At 60.1% G+C, this 18,064-nt stretch overlaps 1 protein-coding gene across 1 annotated transcript in view; it reads right to left on the bottom strand.

Annotated features, from left to right (window-relative positions):
• The window catches only part of DAGLA (diacylglycerol lipase alpha), a 61,714-nt gene extending 44,703 nt beyond the window's left edge, over positions 1 to 17,011 (bottom strand). The window contains exon 1 of the mRNA XM_042958432.1: positions 16,942 to 17,011. The gene's annotated coding sequence lies outside the window, so the exon portion shown is untranslated. The remainder of the gene's footprint in view (positions 1 to 16,941) is intronic.
• Positions 17,012 to 18,064: the final 1,053 nt, after the last annotated feature.

Genomic DNA, 18,064 nt, shown 5'->3' with positions numbered 1-18,064 from the left:
TGAAGAAACCCTCTGGGCCACTGAGTCACACATAATCACTCTAGGAAGGAAGGTGAGGGCCAAGGGTGCAGACACCTGCCCCAGGCAACACTGAGGTCAGTAGTAGGTCAGGAGCAGAACCTGGAACCATGCCCTGCAGCCCGGCTCCCAGGCCCTTAGCGGGCTCCTGGGCTAGGCTGTCCCTCTGTCCTATATTTTTTAATTTTTTTTTTAAACGTTTATTTATTTTTGAGACAGAGAGAAACAGAGCGTGAATAGGGGAGGGGCAGAGAGAGAGGGAGACACAGAATCTGAAACAGGGTCCAGGCTCTGAGCTGTCAGCACAGAGCCCGACGCGGGGCTCGAACTCACGGACCGCGAGATCATGACCTGAGCCGAAGTCGGACGCTTAACCGACTGAGCCACCCAGGCGCCCCTCCCTCTGTCCTTTAAAGACTGCTTCCCTCAGGGGGCTGAGGTGTGGGGGCCCTGCCTTAAGGGCCCATCCCAGTTCAGGCCAGGCCTCCCCTGCACCCTGCCTGTCCATGCTGCCTGCTCGGGCCAGAGCCAGTCAGCCTTAATGCTGCCCTACCCTCTTGGCTGTGCCCCCAGCCCTGTCACTCAGGAGGCTGGGCCCATAGGCCACATTCCTTCGCCAGGCCACCCTGCCCTGTGCCTGCTCACGGAGGGATTAGTGTGGCCAAAGGGGCCAGACGTGCTTGCTGGGGGTTTAAGTGGCCCGTTCATCAGACACACTGGGGCTGCCCCTGTGGCACCCGGCCCACAGAAATGGCTCCATTTCTCACCAGGCCAGGCAGTGGGTAGAGGGCTGAGAAGTCTGTCTGCTGAGACAGAGCTGTGCCAGGGTCCCAGATGCCACCCTGTGAACCTGAGCCCTGGCAGCCTGGCCCCTGGGGGCTGCCAGCCCCTGCTATTCTAGCCTGGAGACGTCAGGGGGTGACTCTCCCTCCCATCAACAAGAGGAGGGCAGGGACACCGGGGCAATCGCTCAGAACGGTACATCCCATCCCACCCCCAGCCCGGCTCACCCTACGCGGCTCTGCTGCCGCCACCCCCACAGGCCTGCTTGCAAGGCACACACTCCACATTTCTGTCTGCACGGTCCTCCCCCAGTCCCCCCCACACCGTAACTGTGACACCTCCACCCCGCTGCCAGCTCTCAGCTGAGGGCGGCACCGGCAGCTGGGGCCGAGGAGGGCCCCAAGATGTGCTCCAGGGCATCTGTGGGCCTGGAAATCTCACACAGACTCCTGTGAGTTCTTCTGGGGGGCAGCCTACAGTTTCTTCCCTTTCTCCAAGGGTCCTCGGCCCCTGGCCGGGTCACTGTGCTGGCCTCACTTCCTGCCTCCCACAGTCCCCCCCTCCTCCTCCAGGCGCCTGTCTGTGGAGTGCCTGGGGAGGAGGGCAGTCAATGGCTTCTCTATTCTCTGGAGGGAAGGCATTTTGCCCTTGGGGGGACCCTCTCGTGGGGAGGCAGAGGCAGCCCCGCTTGTGCTCAGGTCCCCAGGTGCCTCACCGCTCCTCCCATGTTGGGAAGTGTGGTGGTTGTGCTCCCTGGAGCACTTGGGGTCTCCAGGTGCAGGTGCGGAGGGCGGAGAGCTCTGCGAGGGGCCCCGCCCACAGCCAACCCCAGGGACCTGCTCCCCCATTCCTGGGACTCCCTCCGTCTACCAGACACCTTCACAAACAACTCCTGCCTAGGCTGAGGCACAGCCAGGCCGGGGGTGAGTCAGCCAGGGAAATCCCAGCCCCGGCGCCCGCCGCTGGGTGACAGTTCTGCTGACACCTACGGAGTGGGGCACCCGGCCCCTCCCGGCAGAGGGCGAGAGGAACACCCGGGCTCCCCCACCCCCATTTCCTGTTCCCTGAGAGGGGAGCCTGGCGAGGGCGGTGGCGGGAGGGAGGAGTCACGGTGCCAGGGAGCCTGCTGGTCCCACGCCTTGTTCCGTGGCCTCTTCAGACCGCCAGGCCCCTGTCCTTGGCATGTCAGCAGGGCGAGGAGCGGGGGTCCTGCCTGGTACTTGTCACCCCAACCAGCGGGTGTCCTGCTTCCAGGGCCCGGGCACCCCCAGGGTCTCACCAGGCGAGGGTCCTGGACAGCCCCGCCTCATTCCTGGGAGGCCCCGGCCTCTGACTCCTGCCCGGGTACCCCCACCGTCCTGCACTTCAAGGAGGGCAGGGGCAAGGCCCTCCAGTGAGGCGAGAGGCAAGGAGGGCAACGAGGAGAAAAAGGCCAGGAGAGGACCAGCCTGAGAGCCAGAAGGGGGAAGGACAGAAAGGACAGGCACAAAGGCTGCTCCCAGCAGGACATCCTGTCCCTCAAGAAACGGGGCCAGGTCCCCACAAACCAGCCAGACCGGTTGGTGTTAGCGGCTGCTTCAAGGCCTGGGGGTGCAGGGGAGGGGGTCTGTGAGATCCCGCCTGTGGCAGCTGCAGGCTGGGTCTGTCCTGTGGGACATTCTGGCCAGTGCCTCACGGTCCAATGCCACCCACCCGTTACCCCCTTCCCTTCCAGCCTGACTCCTTCTTGGCATAGGAGAGGAGAGTGAGGGGAGAGTGCGTTCTGAGCACACACACCCTTCCACTGCCTCAGTGGGCTCCAAGACCAGGGCAGGAGACCAGACTCAGGGCCTGGGAGTGCCAGGTGGGGCTTTGGATGCACTCAGGGGGACCTTAAGAAGGAGCTTCTGGGGATAAGAACACGGAGATGCCGATTCCTATCCGTGAGGACCTCACAGTGCAAAAGAAAACCCACACGCAGGCCGGGGGCTATGGAGCCATGATGCCGGGGGCCCCACGGTGGGGACAGCGACAGAGAAGGCTTCCCAGAGGTGCTGGAGGCTGAGCAGATCACTACCAGGAAGAAAAAGTCAGGGAAATAAGGCTTGCTTGTTCCCTCCTGCCCTATAGAAAGCCTCTCAGAACCCCAGAGGCAAATGCACCTTGTTCCTGGGCCGGACCCCAGCCAGCACAGAGCCCTGCCTCCCTCACCTCTGCCCTCGTAGGGCTGTGTGCTGAGCACTACCATCAGCACCCGGCTCCTGCCTCTGGTTTGCTGGCAAAGCTGATTTCTGCAGGCTCCGTAGGCCAAGAAAAACACGCTGGGAAATGCACCAAGGGCAGGCACACCCTTGGTGTTACCTGGGCAGGAGCCCCCTCCACACGTGGGGAGACAAAACCCCAAGATGAGGTGGTCCCAGCTCTCCCCTCGCCCACACCACTTTGATCTCCCCACCCTGGCGGGGGCTTCCCCTTCTTCACGATTCTTCCTGAAAACTGGGCCTCCCGGACTTGCCAGGCAGGGAAGCTGGTGGTGGGAGAGACCCAGAAACCCATCCATTTCTTTGAAAGAAGACTGAAAACATGTGACCACGCAAATCCCATGGGTTTACTTCAATGTCGTTAAAACAAATGGCTTGAATGGATTTCTCCCACCCTCCCTCCTCCCTGAGCCACTCACTGGAAAACAGCAGCTGAAAGGGCCGGAGACTCAGGGCTGCTGGGGCCTGATGGCAGCCGGGCACAGGAGGAGGTGGAAAACAGACCCCTCCCCCCCTTCCCCGACCACAGGCAGCACAGAGGCTACCCAGGGTTCGAGAGAGACCAATGTCAGATTCAGGACCAATGGGTGCCCTCTGCCCCTGTGGCCTACTGTTTCCCGGCACCTGGGATCCCCTCCCTCCTGTCACCCTTGCCTGGAGGCCCTGCCCTGAGCAGCTGCTTTTGCAAGCACGCTCGCCGGGGCAGCTGGGACAGACAGGTGGAGCCTTCTTGGGGACAGCACGACTTGCTTAGAAAACCAGGCAAGGGGGCAGGAGTGGGAAGGTATGAGTCCCAACAGGTTGAAGCTGGAAGGGCCTGAGGGGAATCAGAGCTCAACCCTCCACGAATGTTAGAGCCGAAACCCCTAAGCCCAGAGAAGCGTGCTGGCAGGCCGAAGGCCAGCACAGCTATGTGTCTGTTCAGTCTCCATTCAGCCGTTGCTTCCCAGATACATCCTATGTGCCTAGACTCTGGAAATTCGGTTTAGGCGCCCAGGTGACCCCCGATGAAAAGTGAGCTCTGCCCCAGAGGCTTACAGGCTGGGGGGGCCTCCCACCCCTCAGCTCTCCTCTCCCCACCCCTCCTGTGTGGAGGGGAGGAGGTGTCCTCGCCATTGCCATGGAAGGACTCAGAGCAGACAGGAGGCGAAAGAGTGGGAGAAACAGTGTGAAGGACTGGGGGTGAGGTCACAGCCTGGAGGTGACAGGGATGGTGGTGAAGGTCACCCTAGCAGGCAGGTCAAGTGGGAGGGGAGTCCTGGGAGTCTGGGCCTCCCACTGGCACCTGTGACCGAAAACCCTGGGCCAGACATGCTTATCTGTGTCTACTTTTTTCTTCTTACAAAACACGTGTTCTCTATAGAAAACAGAAGCAAACAAACAAAAACGGAAAGAGACAAATAGAAGTCACCATGATCCTCCTGGGAAAATTATGAACTATTAACATCCGTCTAGTCTCTCGTCTGTCCAAATACAGGATCATTCCGTACCTGCCGCTTTTTCCGCGCTGAGCAGAGAAGGTGAACATTTCTCCTCGTTAAACACTGTCCTGGCCCCATATTCCCTCATCGTTGTGGGGCAGGCAATGTGCATGGCGTGCGTGAGTTCATTCAACCCATTCCCCGCCAGTGGTCGTTAGGCTGTTTCCCTCCTCTCCCCGTGAGAAAAGGCCCCACCCGCTGGGTCCAAGGCAGAGCAGCCCCAGCACCCCAGGTGGAGCCCGTGCTGGAGCCCCGGGGCTCCCGGCCCCCACCCAGTGCTCCTTCTCCCCACCCCAGCCTCTGCAAAGCCTCGTGCACAAGATGCAGAAGGGGTGGGGAGTGGGGGTCCTGCTCTTCTCCACAGCTCTCAGGCAGCGAGTGACCCCCCTCCCCGTGACTCTCAACTAGAATGGCAGTGAGGAGAGGGATAAATGCAGATTGCCAGGCCCCACCCAGAAATTCTGAATCCACCGGTCCGAGGTAGGGCCTAGGAACCTAGATCTGGAACATGCACCACCTGGCCAACCCAGGGGGTTCTGAGGCTGGGGTTAGCCACCCTGCACCCAGAGAAGCCCTGCTCTCGAGGGTGAGCCCAGCAGTGTTTCTCTGACCGGAGCGAGTGAAGGAACACAGCAACCCAGAACTGGTTAAACCACAGATATCTGGGCTCTGCCGCCAGAGATCCTGAGTCAGGGGTGGGGGCAGGGACACAGATTCTGTACTGTTAACCTGTTCCCAGGTGGTGGTGCCGCTGCTGGCCCACGGGCCACAGTCAGGGGCACTGAGCTAAAGCCACCGTGGGCACCACACATAGGTGCAGGCGATGGGCACTTACCCTGCATGAGTAATCACAGCTCTTAGTAAGCACTTCTGTGGGTCAAGCACCACGTCCTGGCCACTCAAGGTGTGGTGTGTGAGCCACATCGCTGGATGCAGAACCGGGAACCCATCCAGCCTCCCTGGGGATCCGCAGTGCCCATCAAAGAAGCACCATGCTGAGTCCTTCCCAAGTGTCATCCCTTGTCATCCTCCTGACCCCCCCCCCACCAGAAGTAGGTCACGGATCCCCCTGATTTTACAGGGGGAAACTGCAGCTGAGAGGCTAAGTGACTTGGTTAAGGTCTCACGAGCACCGCAGGCAGGAGATGTGACAGGAAGCGGACAGCCCAACATCCCAACACTCCCTGTGGCTCCCAGCTGGAATCTCCACAACCACTCTGCCAGGGGGGCTCGAGCTGTCCACTTTGTGGATGGGACCTCAGGGGGCTGGGGACGTCAGGCCGACGGTAAGCCGTCCCTGGGAGACGGTGGACCTGGAGCCTACCCCGTTTGCCGGGTCTGCACCCGTGTTCACTCCCTCCGGCCCACTCTGTCTGTGGCGTGGAGCCAGGGCACAGGGCCTGGGTGGGGTGCCCGCCTCCAAAGCCCGCAGCCTCTGCAGACACGGTTGGGGGGCAGGAAATGGGAAGTGGGGTGCAGGAATCAGGAACTCAGTGTGGTCTGAGGACGTTCTTTTTTCACAGCCAGACTCAGTCCTGTGTGCCTTTTGAAAGGAAGGAGAGAGCAGCTGTGCTCAGCCCAACGAGGCCGGCCTCTTTCAACCTTCTAGTTGCTGCCATTTCCAATTACAACTTCAGAGGGCTCCTATAATTTATACATCCCAGGATGCACTGCTCCAGCTGCTTTATGATGGGAGTTCGTTACACCATTAAGGTTAAACTTTTATAAAGTACTGAGCAGGTGGTGGGCTAGGTGCCCGGCTTAGTTACCGCTGCCGGAAGCTTGCTGAATGGGGTTCACCTGGGGAAGGGCGGGGGCAGGCTCTCTAAAGGGGCCGAGAAGTGGAGAAGGCGGCTCCAGGGACCAGGGGCCGTCCATCAGCCCGTTTATCAAACCGTATGGTGGCGCAGGTAGGCAGCATGGAGAACCACTTGCAAGAGCCCAACATTACTGGCAGGGGCGAGTGGGGCGAGAGGAACAATCCTCTGTGCGCCTGAGAGCCGCCTGCCAAGGCCGGCGAGGTGCGGGGTCGGACGCGGTGGCCTGCCCCCGGGGACTGGCAGGGCTTCCCGGCAGTGGGGGAGGCTGCTCTCTCGGCAACGGGGTGGCCAAAGGGGAGCCTTCCTTTTGTGGGAACCTGCTCTTCCCGTGGCTCAGAGGGGCCCCAAACCCGACGCAAGGTGGGAGGGCGAGAAGGAACGCGCCGAGAGCAGGGGCCAGACGGAAAAGGGCCTGCGGTCTGCCGGCTGCAAACTTGAGGCCGTCAGCGGAACCCCTTCAATTCCGCGAGGAGGCCGAGGTCTTTGACCTGTCCCTCTGCTGTAAACTGTGGGCGCTTCCCTCCTCGGGGCGGGTGGGTACTGCCCTGAGCGCAGAGCCTAGTGCCGGGCGAGTGGCCGCTGTCCCCAATCTTTGCGTTAAATGAATTACTGCACAGAAAGCATAGACGACTGGCCTTGCTGGGAAAGCTTTGCTCATGTTGCCGTTGTTACACCTGTAAGACCTGTGTTACAGCTGAGTCCCCGACCTGGGAACTCCCAGAGGACCAGGTGAAAACTCTTATGATTCTCAGCTCCAGGCCCAAGCGGAGCACGCCGTACGTGCTTGATAAACAAATGTCCCTGAAAGAACCGGGTGGACAGAGGGGGCACAGCTCTTCTCCACAGCCTGGCCCCCGTCCCGGGGAAGGAGGTGGAGAAAGACGGAGTTCTTTGCCAAGGTATGAAACTGAAGCAACCTCCTGAGACAAATTCCGTGACTTCCCAGAAGGAAAGAGACTTCAGGTGCGGCTGTTTTTCAGGCTCCAGGAAACTGGGGTTGACTCTGGCCTTTTCCTTCTCCTTCAGGATTTGCGGCCACTGGAACCTGAAGCCTCTGCTGGGGCTCTGGGGACCCCCCCAGGGTGGGTTCCCCATGGCTGCCAGCCCGTTCCCCTCGGCAGCAGTGGCCTGCTTCTGCAGTCACTGGAGTGGCTGCCCATGTGGCAGGCTCCCGAGACCGGAGGGGGACGTGACAGGACTCTGGATTTGTCAAGGTTGCCAATGTTCTTGGGAGGGGCCAAATCGTGACCCCCCCCCCCACCCTCAGGGTGCACCGTCTGACCCCCAGCTGAGCAGAACCGGAGGGGCTGAGAGGCCACCTCTTTGCACAGGAGGGTCAGAGGGTCTCCGAGAAAAGACGCCGGCTTCCCCCAAAAGCCTTAGGGGAGGAGGAGGTGTACAAAAAGCAGACGGAGGGAAGAGGTGCCAAGGGGAAAGAAAGCAACACAGGAGAGAAACCAAAAGGAACGCGGGGTGGGGGGTGGGGACCAGCCTGAGAATGGTTAAGATGCCAGAGGGAAAGTGGGACACTGCCAGCCCTGAGAAGTGGCCCAGAAGTGGGAGGGGACTGAAGGAAGCCCGAGGGGCTGGCCTGCATCACAGGAGAGGGCCCAGGGTTGCCTGGCTGCAGGGGAGACACAGCCTCAGGAAAGGGAGGGCGTCCGATCAGCTTAGCGCCCACCTGGGCTGACAGAGAAGAATTGAAATCCTCATAATTGATCACAGCATGTAACATTTCTTGAATACCTACGCTGTTCTTGGCACTGGGCAGAACTTCCAAAGTGGTATCTCATTGGGTCCTGAAGGCGGCCACACTCCATGAGAGCCCCATTTTCGAGATGAAGAAACTGAGGATCAGCGGTTAAGTGACCTGCCCAAGTAGTAGCAGACTCAAATAAAGCTCCATCTTTATGCTAAGGTCCATGCTGGCAGGCCTATGCTGTGCTAATTTTATTATTTTTAGTTTTTAATTTTTTTTAATGTTTATTTTTGAGAGAGAGAGAGCAAGGGCAAGGGAGGGGCTGAGAGAGGGAGACACAGAATCTGAAGCAGGCTCCGGGCTCTGAGCAGTCAGCACAGAGCCTGACGCAGGGCTCGAATTCGCAAGCTGTGAGATCACGACCTGAGCGGAAGTCAGATGCTTAACCCACCGACCGGGAGCTGCCCAGGTGCCCCACCCCCATGCTATGCTAATTTTAAAGAAAGAAACGGAGAATGAATGAGAAGTGCATAAGCCAAGGAACTGATGGGTGGCATGGTCTTGGAGACCAGCGGTCCCGGGAGGTGAGGCGGGCAGGTGCCGACTGGAGGCAGCACACGCGGGGTGACTGGCGCCTGCAGCTGAACCAGGGCAGTCCCCTCATCTGCCGATGGGCCTGGGGCTGCCTGCAGATTCTGCGGCCTGGCCTGCCCTGAACTGCGGGGACAGCTGTCCCAGGGCAGTGTAGGAGCCTGCGCGAGGTGGGAGCTGGCTGAAGGGCGTGCCGGGGGGAGCCTGATGTAATCCCGGCTGCAGGAGGCGGAAACTTGGGAAGTGAAACGTCATCTAACAGCAGCCTGGCCGCAGACTTCCAACAGCCGTGCCAGGCGTGCCCCACCCCTACCCACTGAGATCTCTGCCCTCTTCTTCTGGCCCAGGGGGGCCCTGGCAGCCCAGATCGTGTTCCCCAGGCCCGGCCCGGCGCTGAAACGTGCTCGGAGTAAAGCTGATGAGAAACCAGAGGACTCCTAGCCAACGCCCTGGGAACCCTGCCACGGAGAGGCTGACAGTCTCACTGTTTTCCGGAACAGATGCAGGGCTCACCTCTTCACTGGGCTTTCCGCATTATTTTGAGGGGTGAGGGGAGGTCCAAGCGGCTGCCGGGCAAACTATCTCCTTCCTCACTGAACCTAGCCTGAACTGACCTAGTCAAGGCTGCCCAGATGAGAGGGGTTGTGGGGCCCAGAACCACCAGGAAGGCCTCCTGCATTTCCATCCAACCCGAGGACCCAGTGCGTGAGGGACCACCTCGAAGGAACCAGGACTACTCAGCCAACGGGGACACCGGACTAGAGCCTGGCACCCACTCTAGGGACCTCCTGCCCAGCTCTTGGCCACACAGGGTCCTTGAGCAAGTTCTTGCCAGCTAGCAAGCCACGGAGTTCATCAGCCCATCCAGGGAGGCTCAGAAGGTGGGCACAGATCCCCTGGCCTGGGTTTCTGCGTCCAGCCTTAAGCATTCCTGGCCTTCATGCCAACTCTTGGATCCCATACACAAGCAATCTAACCCTTGATTAGTACAGTGTCTGTCCTATCCCGCATCGCCTCTGAGCGTGGGCGCAGCCAGTGAAGGAGAGAGAATAAATACCACGGTTGCTGATATACAAACAGGGCAACTGAGGCTCAGAGGGGCTGAGTGACTCATGTGAAGCTGCCCAGCTGAGCCAAGAGCAGAATCCGGGCCCCGAGCCCTTCTCACGCCTTGCCGTCTCCCTAAAATCACCCACCCCATGCGAGTGGGCACTCCTGGTCCCCACAGCAAAGGAGGGGGGGCCGATGTAGGCCAGCACTCGGCCAAATAGGAGAAAGGGGAGGTGGCCATTGGATAAACATACAGACATGCAATAAACAAACCGGCCCAAGGAGATGGAGAGATGGAGTGAGAGGGGATTACAGGGAGAGATTACAGCAGGAATCTCAAGGCTGCTAGGGTCCAAATCCTGGCTCTGCCATCTATTAGCTGAGTGCCCAGAACACATTTCTTGTTTTATTGGTTTATTTTGAGAGAGAGAGAGAGAGAGAGCACCAGCACGCGTGAGAGTGGGGTGAAGGGCAGAGAGAGGAGAGAGAATCCCAAGAAGGCTCCGTGCTGTCAGCACAGCGCCCGACGTGGGGCTCGAACTCATGAAACCGTGAGATCACAGCCTGAGCCGAAATCAAGAGTCGGACGCTCAACCAACGGAGCCACCTAGACGCCCCAACCAGAGCACTTCTAAACCTCATCTGTAGAATGGGTTGTTATCACCTGCCTCTTGGGATGGTTATAAGGATTCAACGAGCTAATGTATGAAAAGTGCTTGGCATGGCACCTGGCTCTTATCTCAGTAAGTGCCATTTTGCTCGTTAGCCTTCAGTGAGGATATGGATTAGGGAGGGGGACAAGCCATCAACACGTAACAAGACACACTCTCCCGGGTGGCGGTGCTACATGCCCCGATGTTAGCCAGGACGGCCCTGGAGTTCAGGGGAGCAGAAGAAAGGCTTCACAGGGGAACGGCCTGAAGGAGAGGCCGGGGTCCTGGGCTCACACCTGGCTCCCCATCTACTTGCCTTGTGTCCTCAAGGAGGTAACTCGACCTCCCGAAGATGCCTGTAAGACAGGGGTTGGGGAGACGAAGGAGTGGAGGGGGCTGCCCGAAGCAAGGAGTAAATGAGACCCTCTACACACTGTGCCGGGTTAGTTCCCCCACATTCACAAAATGGAAATGATTATTATTACTGTTACAACGTGGCCGAGCAAAGCCCCCTGGAGACAGAAGCCCTGGCGTCTTCTTGGACCCCCAAACCTGAAAGAGTCTGACAAGAGCCAGGTGCAGGGCTCTGTCCCCAGGGGTGAGGGGGGTGAGGCCCAGAAAAGCAGCCCCGCAGTGCTCACCCCACCGTGTGGCCTGCTCAGCAGGGGAGCCATGTGCTCAAAGGTACAGGGTGAATTGTATATAATGAAGGCACATCAATAATAAATTAACCTCAAGTAAGTCCAGGAACATCAATCATAAATTAATTAAATGGCTCCAGGAGAGGCAACGACAAGGGGCCTTTTCGGGATGAATTAGAAGCGGTGTCCTGCCTCCCCTTACGACAGCCTCGGCCCACCGTTCCCCAGCCCCCTGCCCGGAGCGCTCTGCCACCAGGAGCATCTTCAGGTGCTGGGACCAGCTCTCCCAAGCGGCCCCCAAGAACACCGGTGCAGACGAGCCCTGTCTTCCTCCCACCTGCCCCCCAGCTTAGAGAATTCGCAAACGCTGAAAGGGTTTTGATGAAACTTCCCAGAATAGTAACCTCCTGGGCTGAACTCAGGCAGGCGAAATTTCAAGGGGTAATTTGGTGAGAAAATGATCAAACGCCTGGAAATAAATGCTAGGAACACTGGAACCCCTTCGATGGGTCCTCGGGGATGAGAACAGCCTTGCGGGCGGAACAACCAGCCTCCCGGGGGTCCCTGAAGGCCACTCCTCAAACTCCTGGCCTGGAGTGGCCTGGAGCCTCTAGGAATCGAGGCAGCTGAAAGTCAAGGGTGGGAAACGCATCTCAGGCTGAGACAGAATCCGGGCCCCGAACCCTTCACACGCCTTGCCGTCTCCCTAAAATCACCCAGCCCAGCTCTGATCCCGGGCCTGGCCCCCAGGCCCTCCCCCGTGCCCACCTCTTACCAACCACCAGCCGGCCACCCTCTTGCTCAGAACACTTCAGTGGCTGCCCATGTTTTCCACAGACCCAACCTGCAGCCCTGCCGTCATGTTCCCGGGGACCCAGCTCCAAGTCACCGTGTCAACCCCAGCTTTCACTGCTTCCACGTCGTGCGCCCTCCACTCAAGCCAGACCACAACGAGCCAGCGGCTCATTTTCCCAGCCACACCCCCCACTGCTGCCGCTTCCTCTACCATCACCTGGATGGCCCGGGTTAAAGGCCATCGCCACCCGAGTCTCCGCTGACCTCCCTGGTCCAAGTTCCTCAATCTCCTTTGACCTCCGGCGGGCCCCCTCTTGGAAGTGCAGCACAGACCTTCATGTCCGTCGCGAGCCTTCTCCATAGATTTCGAACGCCTGGTGGGCAGAACATGAATCTTACAGGGTCTGGTATGGCCTCACTGCGCCCAAACCGCTGTAAGCGCTCAGGAAAGGACCACTGCCGCATCCAAGTGGAAACTGTCCCCAGGAGTCAACGCATTATTCCCATGTTTCTGTTGACAGATTAGCAAGATTCCATCCATGCCAAGGGTGTGGTGGAGCTGACTTCCTCATCAAGAAAAGGGACATGACCTATTACAGCTTCCTTGATGCTAATATATGCAGATCACGATGTAACTGCTTTTCTATGGAAAAGATTCTGATTACAAGAGCAAAAACCGTGTGTGTGTGTGTGTGTGTGTGTGTGTGTGTGTGTCTGTCTCTGTGTTCTTGCTTTCATCATGATCTTTCTACTCGCCAGACATTATTAGGCCGTGGAAACCTTACTGGTGGGAGGTTTTACTGTCCCTATCTTACAGATGAGGAAACTGAGGTATAGAGAGGTACGAGGATTCAAAGCCGGGTCTGTTGGACCCCAGAGCCCCAAGTCTTTACGCCCGTGGCTATCATGCCGTCTTCTGTCATCCGACTGGACTATCCCCAGCTGACTTCCAGGGGGCTTGAGGAGAAGCAGGGACGCAGGCCTGCGCGAGCACATATGGGAGCTGGGGAGCCACGCCTCCAGCCTGGGCTTCCTTCTAAGGAATACCGAGAAAGCAGGAAGGCTCCTTCCGCAGGAATCACAACAGGAGACGTTACCCGCCCCCCAGCTGGAAGGCGGACTCCCCCCTGCTCCCACTGTTCTCTCCTGCTCCCTGGAGCCCAACAACGCCCCCTGCTCCTCACACCCACTGACACCAGGCCAGCCAGACACAGGAGCCCACGAGTTCCCACACCGCCAGGCGCTCCACACCCCCTCAGCCCTCACTTCCCACAGAAAGCTACGGGCACACGCGGCTACACACACGTGCAATCCCCGGGCGGCCCTGCCTGGGGAACAGCCCCACCCCTGCTCGTCCCAACCCGCCAGCCCGCCAGCCAGCCCAGGGAGGGCTTGGGCCTTCCTGCCAAGCACCCTCCTCACCTGTGGCCACGGCGCGCTCCCCTCCGCCTCATCTCCAAGGTCCCCGGGGGTAGGACAGTCGCCCGGGTCTTCCTCACTTACACGCACGCTCCCCCTGTCCGCCCCAGAGACATCCAGCCCCGCCAAAGTCGGCATCAGAAAGGAAAAAAAGAAAATCAAGATAAACAGTTGTCAGCCCTGCCCGCTGGGGAGGCAACCACATCCTGCAATGTCCTGGGCTCCGTGGTTCTACGAGATTTATCTTCCTCTGACCACACGCTCATTGATGTTTTCCCCCAGCGCTACTTGCCTGGTCCGCTAGCGTGTAATGTAAAGCGATTCCAGTGAGAAGCTGAACTCAGGTGGAGGGCTGGGCCAACAGGTGATTAAACCCAGAGGTCCCCCTCTGGTCCCTGGCAGAGGGACTGGGGGACGAGTGGCTTCCAGCGCCAGGCTGCGCCTCCAGCCGTGGCTGGCTGGCCTGGCACTCTGAGCTCTGGTCCAGAATCCTCTGTCCAGAGATGCCCGATTCCCTGGCACCCCTGAAGCAGAGCAGCCGGGCACCATGATTTATGAGGCAGCTGAGGAAGGAAGGTTGCCAGGAGCTGACTTAAGCAACTTTTGGAGAAACACGGACAAAAGCAATGGGAACAGGACTGAGGACCAGAGTTGAAAAGATCTCGGCTCCAGAGGGCTGCTCGCCCTTGATGTCCATTCCTATGTGACTAGCCCCCTGCCCCAGCTGGAATCTGCTCAAAAGCAGCATCTGTGCCCAAAGACAAGGGGTGGTGACCCGGCTGGGCTCCCTACTGCCTCAAAAGCCTGAAGACTCTGGAAGAAAGCTCAGCTCTGCTTTTGGGGAACAGAGGCCAACTCTTCCTCTCGGCGTCTCCGATCTGCCCCGCCTGCCACCCAGCTCTGCTGTGCAGAGTCCCAGCATCCCGAGCAGATGGCAAGGGGTGGCTGCAAAGGGCTCCTGAAGCCCAAGACCAGAAGGCTGAGCCATAAATCGGAACAAACAGGCCGGAGGTGTGGAGGGTGAGCTGAGGGGACTTGAATGCTGAATATTCACAACAGGGAGGCTCCAGGCTTCCTCTTGCAGAGAGGGCAACTCCCGGGGAGGCAGAGGGGAGCATGCGGGATAGGCCTCGGACCCCTCCCACTCACCTGGAGCCCATGGCCAGGGAAGCTCTAACAGTGTCCAGGCAGCAGCCGCTGGGGCAGAATGAGTCCCAGGGCAGGGAAAAGTCAGCTCACCACCACCCTGGGTCTCGAAGAGCCACGTCCCTCCTCCACCCACGAGGCTTGACCCTGCGGCCCGGACGTGGAGCAAAAACTTTCTCCCTCGGGGAGCAAGCTAGTCCAATGGGTTGCTGGCTAAAACAGACACTCAACGTGCAACGCTTGAGAAATGGGCCTGGGCTCCCAGGGTCTGTAATCCAGCCTGTGGTCGGGAACTAGGCCCCTCGAGGCAGAAAGCTAAGCGATCTGCCGCCGCCCTCATCGTCCCCGCGTGGGAAGGCCCTTCACAGACAGAAGTGGGGCCGTGTCAGGTGAGACGTCCCGGGGAACTCGTGCCACGCGCATCCACCCCCGGAAGACCCCTCCGAGGAGGCCCTCGCCCCTTCTCCTTGCCCGGCGTGTCCAGTGGCGTTCCCCACCCCCCCCCCACGGCCCCCGGCCCTCCCGTCACGCCGCCCCAACCTCCCTGGCAGGACCACCCAGCCCTGCGTCCACTCTGGTGGCTCTGACCCACTTTGCTTTCCTCAGGCCACAGCCCCCAAAACGCTGATGCGACTGCTCCCCACCCCCACCCTCAGCACCCGGAGCCAAAGGAAATTCTCAAGAGAAAACACAACACTTCCAAGTCTCCCTCCCACACAGGTAGCCCAGATCTGTCAGCCACAGACACCTCCCGGCCCGGTGCGACCATGAGGCGTGTCTGGAGAGCAAGAGAAGGGCTTCCTCCCGCTCCCGCCACTCCTGCAGGACCCCACGGTTGCTGCGGCCACGCTCGGGACCGTCCTCGGGAGACCTGGGGCCTGGTTCCAGCTCAGCAGCTGACTCACACTGTCAACAGATCCCACTTTTCCCCCACCAGGAGCCTTTACACTCGGGGCCTCTAATTCCCTGTGACAGGCTCTCTCTCGACTTTCCAGCTGCCTTCCTCCCCAGTCACATTCCAGGCCTCCGTTTCTATTGCCTCCATCCTGGGTCTCTTTACCTGGCGAGAATCCCTGACCTTCGTACAGCCTTTCACTGTTTACAAAGGGCTTCCCGGCGCACCATCTCCCTTCCTCCTCCACGACCACTTGGCCCCAGGGATCTGAGAGGGAAAGTCACCTGCCCAAGGTCACACAGCTTAAGACTGGAGTTTAAGTTCTCTGTCTCCAAATACACTGGACGACACGCCGGCTTCAAGGCATCTCAGCGGCACCTCCCACCCAGCACCCACCCCATCCTCAAACTTCCCCGGAGCTCTGTAAATTGGCCCCTCTGAGACATAGGAGAGCATGTGATGCTGAGTGAGACCCTCCTTCAAAACTTCCCAAAAGACTGGTGCAGGCAGGCGCAACCCTAGCACACTCCCAGTAGCTGCAGAGTCATCTTTCAAAGCACCTTTCCAAACGGTCCTCTGGACCCAAAGCCTTCCAAGCATCAAAGAGGAGAGGCAACTGTCCCAGATACCCCGAAGTGAACCATCAACCCACAGAGAAGACAGGGCCTGGAGAACACAGATAGATGGTGCGCCGGCCTCTCCCGGGGCTCCGACGCGGGTCACCTCTCAGCCTTGTACGTTTCTCGTGACACACGTTCAAAGACAGTGATCACTGCTGAGAACCATCTCCCCCCCACCCCCCCCGCCCGCCCCCGCCCCCACCGCTTCCTCCTTCCCCAAAGCTGGGTGAGTACATGAGCCCAGGACAATGCTGGTACCTGGTCAGGTTTCCATCTGGGTCACCACTGGGTTCCTCGTGGTCGAAACATCTCCTGGCATCTCTCTTTCATGTCCGTTATAAAGGACACCAACCTTCTCCCAGCCTTCCTCCTTCTTCTGCTCAGTGTACCCAACAGGCACTAAAAGTGGGCCCCAGTGACAGAGGCAACGCTCCTCATCGCTACCAGAGCAATGAGCCATCAGGGTCCGGGGGCCACGGAGTCTCCCCTCACGGGGCCAAGCAGCCCCCCCACCCCACCCCGGCACCACGCTGTGCCAAGGCCATTTCTCACAGTCGCTCCAGGAACTCCTGCCATGCTGAGGGCGCCAGTTCTTCAAGTCCAGGTGCCATCACTCCAGACCGTGTCAGGCCAGAACCATCCAACACCCTAGCAATGGCAGCACTTCCTCACACCCATGCCAGGAGCACCACCACGCGCCGAGGAACTGGCCACTGGCACTCCGGAACCAAGTCCTGGTGCTGTGCCCATCACCTACCTGCACAGGGGGCTGCACCCGCCTCACACCTGGGCGGCCACCACCACACCAGGGTGGGGGTGAGTCTTCTGACACCCGTGCCAGGGAGACCACGCTGCCTGTGCCAGACCCACGCTGCCCACGCCCGTGCCACGGGTGTCACCATCCCACACCGCTGCCGGGGGCCGCATGGATCTCACACCTGCCACGGGCGCCCGCGGCAGCCGCACCTCTGCCGGCGGACCCGTCGGGCTGGCCACCGCGCGCCCCGGACACTGCCCCAGCCCGTCGCGCCGCTCGCACCGCGCCCGCGCGCCGGGGCCCCGGCCCGCCGCGCCCGCGGCTCCCCCTTACCTCCCGCCCTCCGCAGGGCTCGGCCCGCCGCCGCTGCCGCGACCGCCACCTCCATCCTGGGCTCCCCAAGGCCCCGATTCACTAACGCCGCTTCCGCAGGGCGCCGGCGCCGGCGCGAAGGCCGCCTCCGCCCCCCGGGGGACGCTGCGTCCTTTACGTAAACCCCACTCCGCCGCCAGCGGTGACCATGGCGACGGCCGTGGGGCGGCAGCGCCCCCTGGTGCCAGGGAGGGGAGCGGCGCCGAGGCCGGAGCGAGTCGGAGGAGCCTTTCGCAGGCGCGGGGCCGGGCGCGTGGGGGCGGTGGGCGCCCCGCTCGGGCCGCGGCGGGGGCTCCGTAGGCGGCCGGGAGGGGCAGGACCCGCGGCGCTGCACGCGGGGAAGGGAAAAACGCCCGGGTCCACCTCCTTCAGGTCCCGCGTGACCGGGTTTAGCGTGGGAGAGGCAAAAAAGCAAGTAGGATCACTGGAGAACTGGTTCATTTGTGGGGAGGAAAGAGAGAGATGGGTTCCACCTCCTGGGGGGGGGGGTGACTGAATGGTCCTTGAGGGGTCGGAAACACTTCATCATTTGTATCCCGCCCCCATTGCCCATCCCCACGGTGCCCAGCATCGTGCCTGGCATCCAAAGGGGCCCTGGGGCAATTGTGAATTCCTGGTAAATGAAGAAAATCGCCCCTCCTGTTCAGTTTCACACACCACATACACGCACACGCACACGCCCATTCATTGAAGCTGTAAATCACTTAACACACCTTAGCTGAGAGCTGCTCTTAAGCTGGGAGCACGTTACTGTCCCCATGCTTTGTGCTTAGGTGGGGGTGGGGACAGTGGGTGGGCACAGAGAGAACCACAAGCCAGGCCCTGCCCTCAAGGAGCTCAGCCGACAGAGGAATGGACAGCCACCATACAGGGTGCTTGTGCGGGAGCTAAGCAACTAAGCGGAGAGGGCTCTTACAAGGGGCACGTGTGAGCAAGCCCTGGGGCAGGGAGTTGGGTCTGGAGGACTGGATGACCCAGCTGGGTCTCAAAGTTCCGGAAGAAATTCATCACAGGCAAAAAGGGGAGTAGTGTGTTTTCGCAGAGGAATTGCCTCTAAAACGTTTCCTGGGCCCTGTTGTTATCC

Source organism: Panthera tigris, chromosome D1, assembly GCF_018350195.1.
Source record: "Panthera tigris isolate Pti1 chromosome D1, P.tigris_Pti1_mat1.1, whole genome shotgun sequence".
Classification (NCBI taxonomy): domain Eukaryota; kingdom Metazoa; phylum Chordata; class Mammalia; order Carnivora; family Felidae; genus Panthera; species Panthera tigris.
Note: the sequence above shows the minus strand (reverse complement) of the source record. Positions and strands in the feature narration are given on the sequence as shown.